This window comes from Triticum aestivum, chromosome 5A (assembly GCF_018294505.1).
Source record: "Triticum aestivum cultivar Chinese Spring chromosome 5A, IWGSC CS RefSeq v2.1, whole genome shotgun sequence".
NCBI lineage: Eukaryota > Viridiplantae > Streptophyta > Magnoliopsida > Poales > Poaceae > Triticum > Triticum aestivum.
The window spans coordinates 95,219,696-95,235,696 of record NC_057806.1 but is presented as its reverse complement, the minus strand read 5'-3'; positions in this window follow the sequence as shown (position 1 = coordinate 95,235,696).

Here is a 16,001-nt window from a genome sequence, read left to right as displayed (position 1 = left end):
CCGTTAACAGCCCCGACCAATGGGGATTTTCCACGTGCAAAATCATCATTGGCTAGAGGAAACATGTGTCGGCTCATCGTCGGGACAGATGTCATCCACTCACTGGACAGAAGGCGCCTATGATACATCGACACGTGGCACGGCCCAACAAGTTTGAATGGGCCGGCCCAACTAAAGGCCCACAAGATTTAGCGGACCATAATGGGCCGGCCCAGCTAAAGGCCCACGAGATTTTGTGGACCATAATGGGCTGGTCCAGCTAAAGGCCCACAAGATTTCACGGGCCATAATGGGCCGGCCCAGGTAAAGGCCCACAAGATTTTCATGTGCCATAATAGGCCAACCCAGGTAAAGGCACACGGTGACTCTAGCCCATAATGAACAGTAATTTTCTTTATACCCCTTAACGGTGCGTGATTTACAAGGGCCGTTTCCAGCCCATGTTAGCTTTCGGCCTATTGACGGCCCATACGTTCTTGGGCTCCTTTTCGGCCCTCGATTACTTCCGGCCCGTTACTGGCCTATTCCCCTAATGGGCCAAATTCGGCCCATGGCAAGAGTCGGCCCATTAATGGCATGTTCCACTAATGGGCCAAATTCGACCCATGGCAAGAGTTAGCCCGTTATTGGCCTGTTACCCTAATGGGCCAAATTCGGCCCATGGCAAGAGTCGGCCCGTTTCTGGCCTGTTAACCCGTTGCGCCGTTTCCAACCCGTCCTATATTCTGGCCCATTAACGACCCGTTATGCCTGTGAAAGAATTAAGCCTTTACTGTCCTACGACCTGTTAACGGCCTGTTACCGTGCTGGGCCGATACCAATTACGCCCGATTATGGCCCATGTAGACCCATTTATCCGACGGCCTGAGGCCCACCGATTATAGGCCCATTTATTGACGGCCCGTAGGAGACCCATGGATCCTATGGCCCTTATATGGACCATGGTAGTTGCGGCGACTAGCAAACCAAGGAAAAAGAAGACTAGGAAATAAATAAGGCTGAAGCTAACGCTAGGCTATTAAGGCGATTGCACATATTACATCCACTCGGCATCAAAGATCGCCACCAGTGCAAATATAGGGAACACCCTACACTATACAAAAATGGCTTGCTATTTTCTTCAGGCGGTGGCTGCACGTTAAGAATAGATTTTGTATCGCACCAAAACAAATTACAACTATATAACAAAAGGAAGGTTCGCATAAAACTTAACAGTCTAGCAGATAAATGCACCACCAGAAGTTCAGAAGCTCAGTTCATTTGACCTGACTGTTACGTTTTCATGCTGTATTGTCCGATGGAGCACCATAACCCTCGCCTTCATTTCCCCTAGGGTCCTGAACAACATAGCAAATATCTGATAATCTGTTTTCAAAACCATGCATATCTTGATGACATTGAGCAATGTTTCTCCTTGTTTCACAAAGGGTCTCTGTTAGGGAATGGACTTGTGTTTGGAGCGCAGATACAACATTGCTTTGAGCTTGCATATCTTGATCATGAGGCAGTTTGGATGATATTGCCTTAACAACCAACCTAGTATTACGCAGGAACATGCTTTTGGCACTGTTAGTGGACAGGTACTGACCCACTGCAGCAAGAGCTGACATTGCGGTTATAGTTGCCTCGCCACCTTCAGAAGGTGGCGGTTCCACCATTTTTTCCATAGATCGCTGAAAAGTTGAGGTTTTACATTAGTAGTACCAGAACAGAAGATATTAAGGAGGCAGCAAAACCAAACAAATTAGCTTTGGTCTATATACAGAACTTATTCTGGTGAACCCATGTAAAATATTAGTTGTATTTAATTGCAAAGTACATAATAAAACCAGGTTCCAAACATATGACCATGTACCATCGCTAATGTATTGTCTATTTCTTCACATTGTATTGAGGGCTAAGGATAAAGAGATGAAGTTTATAATACGGTAAGCATAGTATGATGTCATTCATATCACAAAACAATCGAGAACAGACAAACATGCAATTGTAATGTTCTGTGGGCAAGTCCAGCACGGAACTAGATTACGGGTCAAGATCAAAGGAACATCACTCCTCTCTTTTAAACGTTGTAAGGTGCAATGATACGCTAAGACAATTGTGTATAAAATTGAAAATATTAATAGACATTGCCTGCGAACCATGCAGTTCAAGGCACAAGTCAGAGTAAGTAGTAGTTAAAAGGCATGAGGATTAAGGACTTACAATAGCGGCTTTGACTGGTGTAGTCATGCCCTTCTTCTTGCTGGTGTGATAGTCCTTGAAGATTTCCACAACATTTGGTTCAGGTACTTTTTGGTCCTTGCGGGGTTTCCTCTGCATTTGGAACAAGTCAATATAGATCTGATAATATGGTACATCGAAAAGAGTGAAACAACAGCTAATTACAAGAGCCTCGCAGTGTGCAATATAGCTACGAGATCCTGTCATCTGTTGGAATTTTACTTTCATACGGTTGGCCTTGTTCTTTGAACAGTTCACCTACAAGAAGATAGATTTGTGTGGCACATGCGTAAATAGGACTTCAACATGTGATCTGATGACATATATATAACGTACCTGATACTTTAGATCAGACCAGTGTTTAACAAGGCCTCTCCAGTCTTCATCAGATATATTTTCCACTTGAGATGTTTGGGCAAGTTCACTGTTAGCGTTGCCTTCAAAGTGAGTTTTCCTCAAGTTATACCGATACTGTCGCAGAGCAGACATGCAAACATGGGTGCAAGCTTGTCTGGTTGCATCATCTTGGCTATCCAACTTGAACCTCATCTATTGAAAATTATGGGAGTCTCATTATCAGCAACCTAGAAAGTATTGGACAGAGCAAGACGATATTACTAGTTTCCATACATAACCATACTTACAGATAAATGGTCGAGGAAGATGTTGAACTGGGTTTCGTCTTTGTCATTCCTGTACTGAATCCATGTTGGGAGGATACGTACATGACACCTAACAGCAACCGCTGCCTCTGATACTAACTTGGCTGACTCTGTAGCATCACGTGGCCTTTTTAAACCTGCCTCAAAACGGATCTCCATTCTTCCTCCTCTAGATTTAGTTAACCTATCGAGCATTATCCCTGATGTTTGTTTCCTCTTGCGCCTAGGTGCTAGTCCAACAACAAACATAGGAAGTGTTAGTGTACATCAAACTGTGAGACTACATATAAAGAAGCATGCAACTGTAACTTGACTCCAGCAACTACCTTCTTGCTGTTGAAGCTCACAAGGTTCATTTGATATTGCCAACTTGTCTTGTGTCAAGAGTGCTTGGGAAGTAGTGTCAGTTGGAAAGGGAGCTTGGGAACGTGCTGCTAGCTCAGTTGACGCATGAGTACGTCGTGCAGCTAGTAGTACTGTGGTAGGTGTTGCAAGAACTAGGGCTGTCTCTACTTGTTTGGTGGCAGCTATTTGTTTCTGTTTGTCTTTTTTGCAACACATGTAGCATGGGATGCCGTGTTTGTAGAATTTTCTGCTGGACTTTGACCTTCTATTGCACCATTAGTACCAGCAAAATTTGCAGGATTCATCCGCTTCTCATTCCCTGCCATTCTGTGTTTCTTCCTCTTTCTCTATGCCATGTTAAGTCAAGCCGACAAGAAAAACGAATAACAATTTAGTTCTTCAGAACAAATTGATGCGTGATGCAAATGAACTGAACTTTGATGTTAGACAACCACATGATAGGAGGATGTAATATGTATGAAAAACAGGACGGAAGAGATAACCAGAACTATGATGTGTAAACTAAGAAGAAGACATTTCACCAAATTATAAGCAATGCAATGGAAGGTAGACAACATATGAAAGATGCTACAAATATCGCTCTGCCAAGTTAACAGTGTCTCATCATAAATGGCGTTTAAACAAATGTGAAGCAGTACAAGAAATAAATCATATGCAAGATGCAAACAACATCACACTATCATGTTAGAGGTCTCTCGTCATTAGTGCCATTGCATATTCACAACAATGCATATTTACAGCTTATGATGTGTAAACTAAGGATAAGGCATTTCAACAAATTAGAAGCAATGAAAGCTAGACACCATATGAAAGATGCAACGAATATCACTCTACCAAGTTAAAACGGTCTCGTCATAAGTGCCATTTCAACAAATTAGTAATACAAGCTAGAAAAGAATGTGAGATGTAACCTATATCACACTCCGAAGTCAAACGTGTCTTATGATAAGTGATTGTTGCAGGTTACACAACAGTAGTAATTTGATGTAAGAACATGGTGTGATAGACAAATATTGTATGTTCTAGAAACAGGAACACGTGTCTTATTCAAGTATAATGTGTAAAGTAAGCAGATGGAATTCAACAAAATTAGAAGCAATACAAGCTACACATCACACATAACATGCAACCACATATAACAGTGCCAAGTTAGAGGGAGCACTGGTGATGCTGCACTAGGGGAGACGTGCTCATCATAGACACAACTTTGTTGAGTGTCTATGCATGTGTTGTCTTGGAAATCATCTTGGGGGTGTGGAGGAGTAGAAACTGTAGAGGCCCTCCGTTCGGAAGGAGAACCTTTATCCGCTGCCTTGCTAACTTCCTTCCGCTTTATTGATTTTGAATTGTCAAGTAAAACCGACAAGAAAAAGCAATAAAATTCTCTCTTCAGAACTCATTCATGCATGATATTGACAATCACTACTTTGATGTAAGGCAAACACATGATATCTCGGCATTTATCGTCGTGTGCGAGGCCTTCCTCTGCATCAAGCCCCACTTTGGCTTATGGTTGAAGACCTTCAATGTCAAGCCGAAGGTTGTGGGCGGCCGCCAGGCGGAGTGCGGAGGCGCCATGGTGGGCAACATGCCCAACGTTACATGGCTTGAGGGCTCCTTTGTGGAAACCATAAAGGGGTGGAAATCGGGGTGGTTCTACATCACCGAGCCGCGCGACCCTGCATGGGCAGCGGCCCCCAAGTTCCGATCTGGCATCCCCATGTGGCTTACCTCCTGGAAAGAGAAGGGCCTATCCTGGGGTAGTTCGGGAGAGCTGACCGGGATCCAAACATGTATTCAAAACATGGTGAGCAAGATGCTCAAACTCGTCAACGTAGTCCAGGTCATGCTCCACCGTCTGATCCTCCCGTGCCAACAACGGGACTTCAACTTGTGGGAGTTCGACCCCACGCAGCACTGAACTCTGAACAGGCTCTTCGACACAACTCACGAAGATGCCTGGAGGGTGCTGTTCAAAAGCGCCGAGGTCCCTCCTCCCATTACTGAGGATCGCGGATTCAGCGCAAAGCGCCAAGCCAGTGTGGTAAGCTGCTTTACCTTTCACGGGATACTTATATTTTATAGATTGACTCCATGCGGGATCTAAACTCCCGTACCTTTGACAGGACTGGAAGGAGATGGCCGGACAGATCGATTGTCTGGCTCCTTTGCCCGAAGGCCCAGCGGACGCTCTTTTGGCGAAGATGCTGACTCCAGCTCCTTATACGGTGCCGGAGAAGAGTTCCCGACGCCAGGCGTCATCGGACTCTCCGTCCGATGACTCTGTGGTGCACTCCTCCCCCGAAGACGAGGAAGAAGAAGAAGCTCCCCCTCCAGCTGGGGGAGATAAGAAAAGGAAGGCCCCCCAACTGGGGGGGCCGAAGGGTCCAAGAAGGGAAGGACTCTCCTTCCGGATAGTTCCACCGCCGCCGACGAAGGCGAAGACGAGTGGTTGCCTAGGGCCAAGCCCCTGGGGAGATTGTAAGTATTCGGATACGAGAGTAACTCATAGCATTGCTTTGTCGCACTGCTTTCCCTAAGGCCGAACATAATTATGCAGGCCACCACGATCCAGTATCGATGTATCATCGGACGGCTCCCTGGGCTCGTCGGACATGGATAGCGATCCAGTCCCGACCGCCACCTCCCCTCATCCTGCTGACGCCGAGGTGCTGTCTCAAGAGGCACCGAGTCGAGGGGAGACAGTCCCAGAGGCGCCTCAAGGTGACCTTCCGAACTCCAGGAGCTGAGGGGACGGGGCCCCTGAGAGCTCCGAGTTCGGCTCTCAGCCGAACACCGCGCTGGAACCTCCAGTGGTTCCCGGGTTGGGCAGGCGGCCTCCTTCCAAGAGGGGCAAGACGCCTGTGCCGGTGACCTCTGTCCATCCAGAGGCGCCGGATAATCTGCTGGAAGCGCTTCGCAGCGCTTCCATCAACGAGGAGCATCGTACTATTATGAGTGCGGTGGTCCCGAAGGTTTAGTCCGCCAAGAGCGGATTGACTGAAGCCTATGCCAGCCTTCTAACAGGCTTTGAGGTAAGTTTTTTTTTAAAATATAGGAAAAATATTACCACATAGACAGTAGCCCCTGATGCTTTGTTCGGTGTTCACAAAGAAAAGCCGAACAGAGGATCAAATAATATCGCATGAGTCTAATATAAGTATGTCAATATGCATATGCAGGCCTCACTGCTGGCATCCGCCGCACTGACTGCGGAGGTTGCCGTACTGAAGCAGGACCTCGAGGGGTCCAAGAAAGAGCTCGGCCTTGCCAAGAGGCAGCTCGAGGACAACAAGGGTAAGTAATACCCTGTCTATAGATATGTATAAAAAGAATGCGATTGCAAAATGACAGGATTATCATGAATTTGCCAGGGGCCACGACCGAAGTGGCGACCCTAAAGCAAGTGTTGTCCGAGGGCGAAGATAAAGCGGCCAAGGAGCGCACCGAGCGAGAGAAGCATGAGGCTCGAGTGGGCGAGGTGCAGCAAGAGCTCCAGGCTCTCGTGGCGAAGCACGAGGCGTTGGAGCTTGACTCAAAGACGTGGGGGTCTGAGCTTGCCACGACCCTCGAGAGCGCAAAAAGTGCAAAGGCCGAAGCCCAAAAGGCCCTCCAGGAGATCGACGCAATGAAGAAGATAGCGGCGGGTAAGGCTTTCTATATGCAAAGCAAGCATGTAAAAGTAAATTACCGATTACTTACCCGAATCCAGAGCTCTCCAGGAGCATTCGCAGATTTGCCCCGCAGCGTGTCCGATGCCGCACAATTTTACCAGGACGAGGATGGAAGCTCAACGGAGAAGCTGTTCTAGTCTAAGTATACTGAGGCCGAACACCCGGTGCCAATGAGCGACCAGCTGAAGCAGATGGTCGAGCTACAAAAGGCGGCCGATCAGGCCATGAAGGGCTTTATAGTCTGGCTGTGGCCTGGCGACGCCCTTCTGAACAGCTTCTTCGGCCTGGTGAGGTGGCTTGTGGATGCCTGCCCACAGCTGGAGGTCGTCAAGCGATCTGTCTGCATTGAAGGTGCACACCGGGCTTTCGCCCGTGTGAAATTGCAGTGGGTCAAGCTAGATGCCGTGAAGCTGATCAAGGAGGGGCCGCTGGAGGGCAAGGAGCACCGCCACCCCGAGATGTACTACGAGGGTGTTCTGCCGGGTGCCCGTCTCATAGCGGACGAGAGTTCAAAAGATGTCATATTTGAGTGAGACTTGCTCGTTTTATCCTGTATTTATGAAAACTTGTTTCATATGCGCTATGCAACGCTTGTTTGAATTTAAAATATTGCCTTCTGTTTGGCTGTTTATCCAATCTGAGAGATGGCTAGTCCTCGGCTCCTGCCTCCATGCCACGAGTGGTGGGGTGTTCGGGATAAACCTGAGCACTCTTGTTCCCATGTTTGGGTCCTTTGAGGGAGGTGCTCAGCACAATGAACAAGGCAACCGGACTAATAATGCTTTATCACTTAGCCATAGAATTCTATAATTTTAAATTTCGGCGAAGCCCCTGGTATTCGGAAGGCCGAATTCAGGGCGCGATACACGCCTTTAAGCCGGACAGGGCCGGCCCTCGCTCTAAGTGGCATAAGTCTGTAGGGACTCAAAAACCTCGCCGAACAGCGACCAGTCTCTCGCCTTATCATGACAGTCAGTTTTAGCTTTCTCTACTGAGGTGCTGAACCCAGCAGAACTGGGGCACAATCGCAGTAGTTCTCCTAGCGCTACCTTAGCCGATAGAGCGGAACGTAAGGTACCAAAACATAGGAGCTGGGCAAACCCAACATTTGACCAAAGACATGATTCGGAGCTGATGCATATAATGCTATAAGTTCGGGGTGCCGCACTTGTGAAAGTGTTCGGACTTTTCACACCATATTGTGGGGTACATAAGCCCCTGGTGTATTGGTCGTACCAAAGTGTACAGTTTCAAGGCGTCATTAATGCACATATATATATATATATATATATATATATATATATATATATATAACAAAGAATGCAATAACAGTCGTAATGTCATGCATTGTTTATTCAAGAAAATGCATTAAAGCAGAGTGATATAGATAGTGCGATAAGCAAAGAGTAGGACTATGTCCCTTCCAAGGGCAAGCTGAGGAATGATATTAAATCGAATATTTCGCTCGTTACTGTAATCCACATGGGAATTCCGTGGTATGACGTAGCTGTCTGCCTCCTTGGTTGCTGCATCATGTGTTCGGCAATAGTGCCGACGGACAGTGTTTCCAGAGATTAAGGTCCTGAAAAAAGAGAGAGAAAAATAACCAAATGGGAAGCCCTTAGTGCGGTTTAAGCCGCGTCTTGGGGCGTGCCGCAGTTGTGCCCCCTCCCCACCTATGCCCATGGTATTTTTAATGTGTAATTATGTATGCGTCGCACGAGTTTCGTCATTGGGCTGGGATTGGGGTGGCCGCCGTATTGCTACACGAGCTCAGATCGCGCCAGGCGGTCTATTTGCCGATTGCTCCGAGCGCGCTTGAAGGTGTCCGGGCTTTGAAGCGCCGAACTGGTTGATTGCCTTGAGAGGCTGTTTTGCTCTTCTGCTGCGAGGGCCGCGGTGTGCTCCTCTGTTCGGAGAGAGCGCTCTGTGTTTCCATTGACTGTAATAACTCCACGAGGTCCTGGCATCTTGAGCTTGAGGTATGCATAATGTGGTACTGCATTGAATCTAGCAAATGTGGTTCTCCCGAGCAGCGCGTGATAACCACTGCAGAACGGGACTATATCGAAGATTAACTCTTTGCTTTGGAAGTTATCCGGGGATCCGAAGACCACTTCCAGTGGAATTGAGCCTGTGCAATGGGCCTCTACACCTGGAATGACGCCTTTAAAGGTCGTCTTTGTGGGTTTGATCCTTGAGGGGTCTATACCCATTTTGCACACCGTGTCCTGATAAAGCAGGTTCGGGTTGTTGCCGCCATCCATAAGGACTCGAGTGAGGTGAAATCCGTCAATGATTGGGTCTAGGACCTGTGCGGTGAATCCACCATGACGGATACTAGTGGGGTGGTCCCTGTGATCGAAGGTGATCCGGCAGGAGGACCAAGGGTTAAACTTTAGGGCGACTGGCTCCAACGCATATACGTCCCTGAGCGCACGCTTCCGCTCCCTCTTGGGGATGTGGGTTGCGTATATCATGTTCACCATCCGCACTTGTAGGGGAAACCTCTTCTATCCTCTGGTGTGTGGCTGCCGGGATTCCCCCTTGTCATCGCTATGCGGCCCCTTGTCGTTGTTTTCGGCAATTAACTTGCCGGCCTGCTTGAACACCCAACAATCCCTGTTGGTGTGATTGGCTGGCTTGTCTGGGGTGCCGTGTATTTGACACGAGCACTCGAGTATACGGTCCAAGCTGGACGGACCCGGCGTACTTTGTTTGAATGGCTTTTTCCACTGACCGGGTTTAGAGCCTTTGAATCCGGCATTGACTGTCGTATCCTCGGTATTTTCGCTGTTAATGCGGCGCTTATGTTTGTTGCGACATGACCTGCTATTGCCATCCTTGGTATCCGAGGTACCATGGTTCTTTGATATGTTATTACTGCGAGCCAGCCAGCTGTCTTCTCCCACACAAAAGCGGGTCATGAGCGTCGTGAGAGCTGCCATAGATTTCGGCTTTTCCTGACCAAGGTGCCGGGCTAGCCACTCATCTCGGATGTTGTGTTTGAAAGCCACTAAGGCCTCTGCATCCGGACAGTCGACAATTTGATTTTTCTTTGTAAGGAACTGAGTCCAGAATTGCCTAGCTGACTCTTCTGGCTGCTGAATTATGTGGCTCAAGTCATCCGCGTCTGGTGGTCGCACATAAGTGCCCTGAAAGTTGTCGAGGAATGCGGCTTCCAGATCTTCGCAACAGCTAATGGAGTCCGCTGGCCAGCTGTTAAGCCAATGCCGCGCTGGTCCTTTGAGCTTTAGTGGGAGGTATTTGATAGCGTGTAAGTCATCACCGCGGGCCATGTGGATGTGGAGGAGGAAATCCTCGATCCATACCGCGGGATCTGTTGTGTCGTCGTATGATTCAATATTTACAGGTTTGAAACCTTCTGGGATTTGATGGTCCATTACTTCGTCTGTGAAGCATAAGGGGTGTGCGGCGCCTCTGTATTGGGCTATATCGCGACGCAGCTCGAATGGGTCTTGCCCGCTGTGTTCGGCCCGACCGGATTTGCTTTTACTGTATCCGGCGTGACGTTTATCGTCTCGCAGAGTGGTGCGCCCTCGTGATCCGTAGATCGATCTTGCATGCTTTGCTTTGTCCTCCAATATGTCTCGCAGGTCTGGCGTATCTCCCCATGCCTTTTTATTTGAATGGCGTCGGGGTGGAGGCTGAGTTTTTGGCTGAAATGCCTCCCTATCGCGGCCACGAGGTGGCCGATCAGCCATATCATACGCTTCTTCCTCCAGTCGAGGTAGCAACCTGCACTTTGGGTAACTCTTGGAGGGGCGCTCGAGTTTATATTCTCGGCCGCGAGGACTTCAGTCCATCTGTCAACTAGCAGATCCTGATCAGCTTGAAGCTGCTGCTGCTTTTTCTTAAGGCTATTTGCCGTGGCTATAAGCCGGCGTTTGAAGCGCTCTTGTTCAACGGGATCCTCTGGCACAACGAATTCGTCGTCACCGAGGCTTGCTTCGTCCTCGGAGGGGGGCATGTAATTATCATCCTCCTCCTCTCCATCTGCCGCTCTCTCAGGAGGGCTGGCTCCGATATCCTCCTGCTCTAAATCTTGCTGGAGGGGATTGTTGTTGTCTTCGGCATTATCTGGAGTGTTATTATCTCCTGTGTCGGTATCACCACTTTTGCTATGGCGGGACTTAGAGTGGCGCTGCTGACGTCGGCGCTTGGGTTGCTTCTAGGAGGGGTCATCCTCTGCTATCTCATCGACATTGCCTTCTTTGGGTGTATCCACCATGTATATATCGTATGATGAAGTGGATGTCCAGTGCCCCGTAGGCAGTGGTTCCTCTTTGTCTCCCGCATCATCGTCCATACCGTTGATGTATTCGGAGTCGAAGTCGAGCATGTCGGTTAAGTCATCGAGAGTGGCTACTAAGTGGGTGGTGGGTGGGTCACGAATTTCTTCGTCGTCCGCATCCCAGTCCTGCCGGACATAGTTCGGCCAGGATCCTCCTGACAAGGATAGAGACCTTAATGAGTTCAGTATGTCACCAAAGGGAGAGTGCTGAAAAATATCCGTGGAGGTAAACTCCATGATCGGTGCCCAATCAGATTCGATAGGAACGAGCGCAGGCGGTTCGGAGTCTATGGCCGGAGAAGGATCCGGCAGTTTATCAACACGGCTCTTATGCAAGGTAAGGTCGATGTTCGGCTTGATCGCCGCTGAGGGTAAGGCCTCCGTGGCGGGGTCCATCCACCCGTCCGCGGAAGGCGCAACTAGCTCCGAATGGAGGGTCGGAGCAGCTGCCGGTGCAATCTCCTGAACACTGTCCGATGGTAGAGCTAAATCGTACTCATTGTGACCGCGTGGCGCACAAGGCAGAGGCTCGAATCTGTCGAAGATCAAGTCTCCACGGACATCGGCCATGTAGTTTAAGCTTCCAAACCTGACCTGGTTGCCAGGGGCGTAACTTTTGATCTGCTCTAGATGGCCAAGCGAATTGGCCCACAGTGCAAAGCCGCCGAACGCGAAGATCTGTCCAGGGAGAAAAGTCTCACCCTGGACTGCATCGCTATCGATGATAGTAGGAGCCATCAAGCCTAATGGCGACGACACAGAGGAACTCTCAATGAAAGCACCAATGTCGGTGTCAAAACCGGCGGATCTCGGGTAGGGGTCCCGAACTATGCGTCTAGGCCGGATGGTAACAGGAGGCAGGGGACACAATGTTTTACCCAGGTTTGGGCCCTCTTGATGGAGGTAAAACCCTACGTCCTGCTTGATTAATATTGATGATATGGGTGGTACAAGAGTAGATCTACCACGAGATCGGGGAGGCTAAACCCTAGAAGCTAGCCTATGGTATGATTGTCTGTTCGTCCTATGGACTAAAACCCTCCGGTTTATATAGACACCGGAGAGGGCTAGGGTTACACAGAGTCGGTTACAATGGGAGGAGATCTACATATCCGTATTGCCAAGCTTGCCTTCCACGCCAAGGAAAGTCCCATCCGGACACGGGACGAAGTCTTCAATCTTGTATCTTCATAGTCTAACAGTCCGGCCAAAGGATATAGTCCGGCTGTCCGGAGACCCCCTAATCCAGGACTCCCTCAGCGGGCCACTACAAATCCTATTCCTATGTTTACAAGATCCTACGAATCAAAGAGGCTCAAAGTTTCCATCACAACCGACCGTATAGACCTCTACACTGCAAATGTCCCTGCTCATCTTCAGTACAAGGAACATACTGGACTACTATCATACTCCCTCCGTTCCAAAATATAAGTCCTGGTAGAGATTTCCACTATGGATCACATACAGATGTATCCAGGTACATTTTAGAGTGTAGATTCACTCATTTTGCTCCATATGTAGTCCTTGGTGGAATCTATACAAAGACTTGTATTTAGGAACGGAGAGAGTACATATTAAAGAAGAACGGAAGAGGAACATGGTAAAGAAGAGCAAGCAGATTTTGGATAATAAAATGTTGGTTGTGTAGTGCCCACACACGATGAACAGAGCGCATTAAGAATGCAACTCCTAGCTGTCTATCGACCATTTCATGCGGTTGGATGAAGATCGTACGTCTCCTAACCCTTCTTCTTCCTCGTCTCTGATTCTTCCCATACAGAACACCGCACGGGCCGCCGACCGGACCACCGGCCCCCACCGCCTGTGTTCCTTCGCCACCCCCAGCCCCACCACCACGCCAACCCCCACCCCCGCCCCTTAGATCACACCGGCGAACTCCGCCGAGCTCTGAAAAATCGACTGACCCAATTTTGAAATTTAGTCTACTGTGATTTAACTAGTGTGGAATATAAAAGGGGAAAACCATAAGCATTGCGAGTATGGTGTTGAGCATGCCATGGTGGATCTGAAGGTGCAAACCGAACAAAGGCAACTTCGCAACCAAGACAAGAAATCAGAGTAAAGCAGTGGTGATCTATTTTCTTGCTGCGATAAATAAGTTGAGAAGATACGAAAGAGTACCGCCTCTGGTGCGGCGCCGTGTACGCATCTGCTGAGAATTTGACGGTGCTACGGTAGCGATGGCTGTCGGCGGCGCGGAAGCAGATCTAGGAGGGTAGACAATGGCGGCGGGACACGGTGGACGAGACGGTCGTAGGAGCGGCGCCGACGAGGTAGACGACGGCGGGGATGAAGCAAGAGGACGTGATGCAAGGATTCCGGTCCGAAGCCGTGGATGAGAGAGGTCGATCTCTTGTAATGGACGACGGCGTCGGGGTATCAGCTCCGACATGGTGGAGGAGGACGGCGGTGGATGGGGTGGCGGACGGCGGCGGACGGAGGAGGGTGGGGTGGAGAGGGTGTTTTGGCGCCCACGGAGTACGAATGGGGAAAAGGGAGGTAGAGAGGAAGGGGGGAACCATGTATTCAGGGTGCACTTGTCTCAAATGCGAGGAAATTTATGAACTTAGCCCCCGTTTCTAATTTCTACTACATCACAACAACACTAGTCGGTTGGGGATAGGACGGTAATCTTGCATACACCGAATATTTGCCGAGGAGAGTTTGTTTTTGGCGCCCACCGTGTATGAATATGAATCGGGGAGGGAGTCGATTTCGGCCGAGGACACACTGTGTTTTGGCGCCCACCGTGTATGAATCCGGGTGAGAGGCAGTTACGTCACGTTTGGGTGAAATTACAAACCTACCCCTATCGAAACCCATAGAAATCCAGCATATAGGCTTTGCGTGGCAGGGATAGGCAGTAGTGATTTCCATCTCGCAGATTTTGGTTTCAGGCGGTTACTGCGACTTTCCCCTCTTCGTTCAAATTTTGCAGAGTGCACGTTTGCCGTGCCAACTCAATTCGAATCCCATTTGTATTCTATTTTTTTCCGGGCGGGATCCATTTTCAATTGGAATTAAATTCTATATACATCATTTTTTATATATACTTTCAAAAGCACAACACCATTTATACATAAATATGGTTTACAAATGGCATGATCTCAGATTCATAAGGTTGTATCCATCAATTTGGATTTTCAAATATTTGAAACCACTTTATGTTGAAATCCAATGTATTCATTCCTCGCTAACTGTCTCCAATTAATGTGTGTTTCATGCGGGTTTTTTTACTTCTCAAACATGTATAATGTGTTTCACACACACAACATATAGTGTAATCCCGTTTAGACATTAATTGCATATAAACCATGCATTGTTTGTAATTGAAGAATCTATGGATCACCAATATTGATAAACTATATAACATTACACGTGTGCCCAAATTCAAATGAATATGCATGTTTGATACAGCAATTTGCGTTATGATATTATCGATGTCATGATCTCCAGTTTAAATATTTGAATCCCCTTTAATCCAGATATTTGTCTCATATAGCTATCACTCATGCTTATATAGGACTATCTCTCTGGACCTATACGCGTTCATCTTCTCTCACGTATCTCTCGTGCTACCTGTATGTCGATAATGATCTTTTATCTTCGTAACACACTGACGGTACTCTCGCCCTCGACCTTCATTACTCTATATCTCTCTAAGTATATCTCGCTCCCTGCTATGTGTCTCTAACTATGATTCTCCATGTGGAATCTCTTTCTCTCACACAAACACAAAACTTTGTCTCCCGGGGTCTCATTTCTCTCTACTATTCCCATGTGTGCCACTCTCACACCCCTCATACAGAGATGTCTTTCACTCCTTAGATATGAGAACCTACAAATCTTCCTCTACAATATCTCTTTCTCACACACAAACACAAACTCTGTCTCCCAGGGTCTCATATTTCTCCATTGTTCTCTTGTATGTCGCTCACACACACCCTCTCTCCCTAGAGATATCTTGCATTCCCTCGTATGTCTCTCTAGCTATCACTCTCGTTGTGAAATATCTTTCTCTCTCGTAGACACAAAACTCCATCTCTCTGGATGTCATTTCTCTCTGATATCTATTTGTATGTGACTCACACGCACCCTCTCTCTATCTCTCTCACACTCACACACATAACCCAGCCTTTTGATCCACTCGACTCCTGTCTCTAACGCACACTAGCTAGAATCTTTATCTTTCTATTTATCTGTTTCTCCATCAACCTTCTTTCTCGCCCTCACTCTTGATTCCTATCACGCACACTACATATGTTTCTCTCTACATGCAGTCAAGTGCCCTCTCACACACATATATAACTTCACCCTTTGAACCACCCGACGGTCATCTCCAACACCCAAACTAGCGGATATCCCTGTAGCTATCATCTCCATCTTTGTATCTATCTGTAGTTTCTCCGTCAACATTTCTTTCTCGCACGGAGTCTTGCTTCCTATCACCCACACTATATATGTCTCTCCATACATATGCATTTATAGGTTGGTCTCTTTTGCACAATCATTGCGCCTCACTCCCTCTGCTCGCCATAGATGCATGCTCCAGCCCACGCCACTATCTATTAAAGACAAAAACACATGCTCAATTGTCGGGACTTCTTCCATGCATTCTCACATGCATGGATATTGTCATACCGATCCGTCTCTCCCATGTCATTGATCTTATGACTTATGTCTTCTTTCTTTTATCTCGATCATGCGCACGCACACACACACATCCCACGTATACATGTA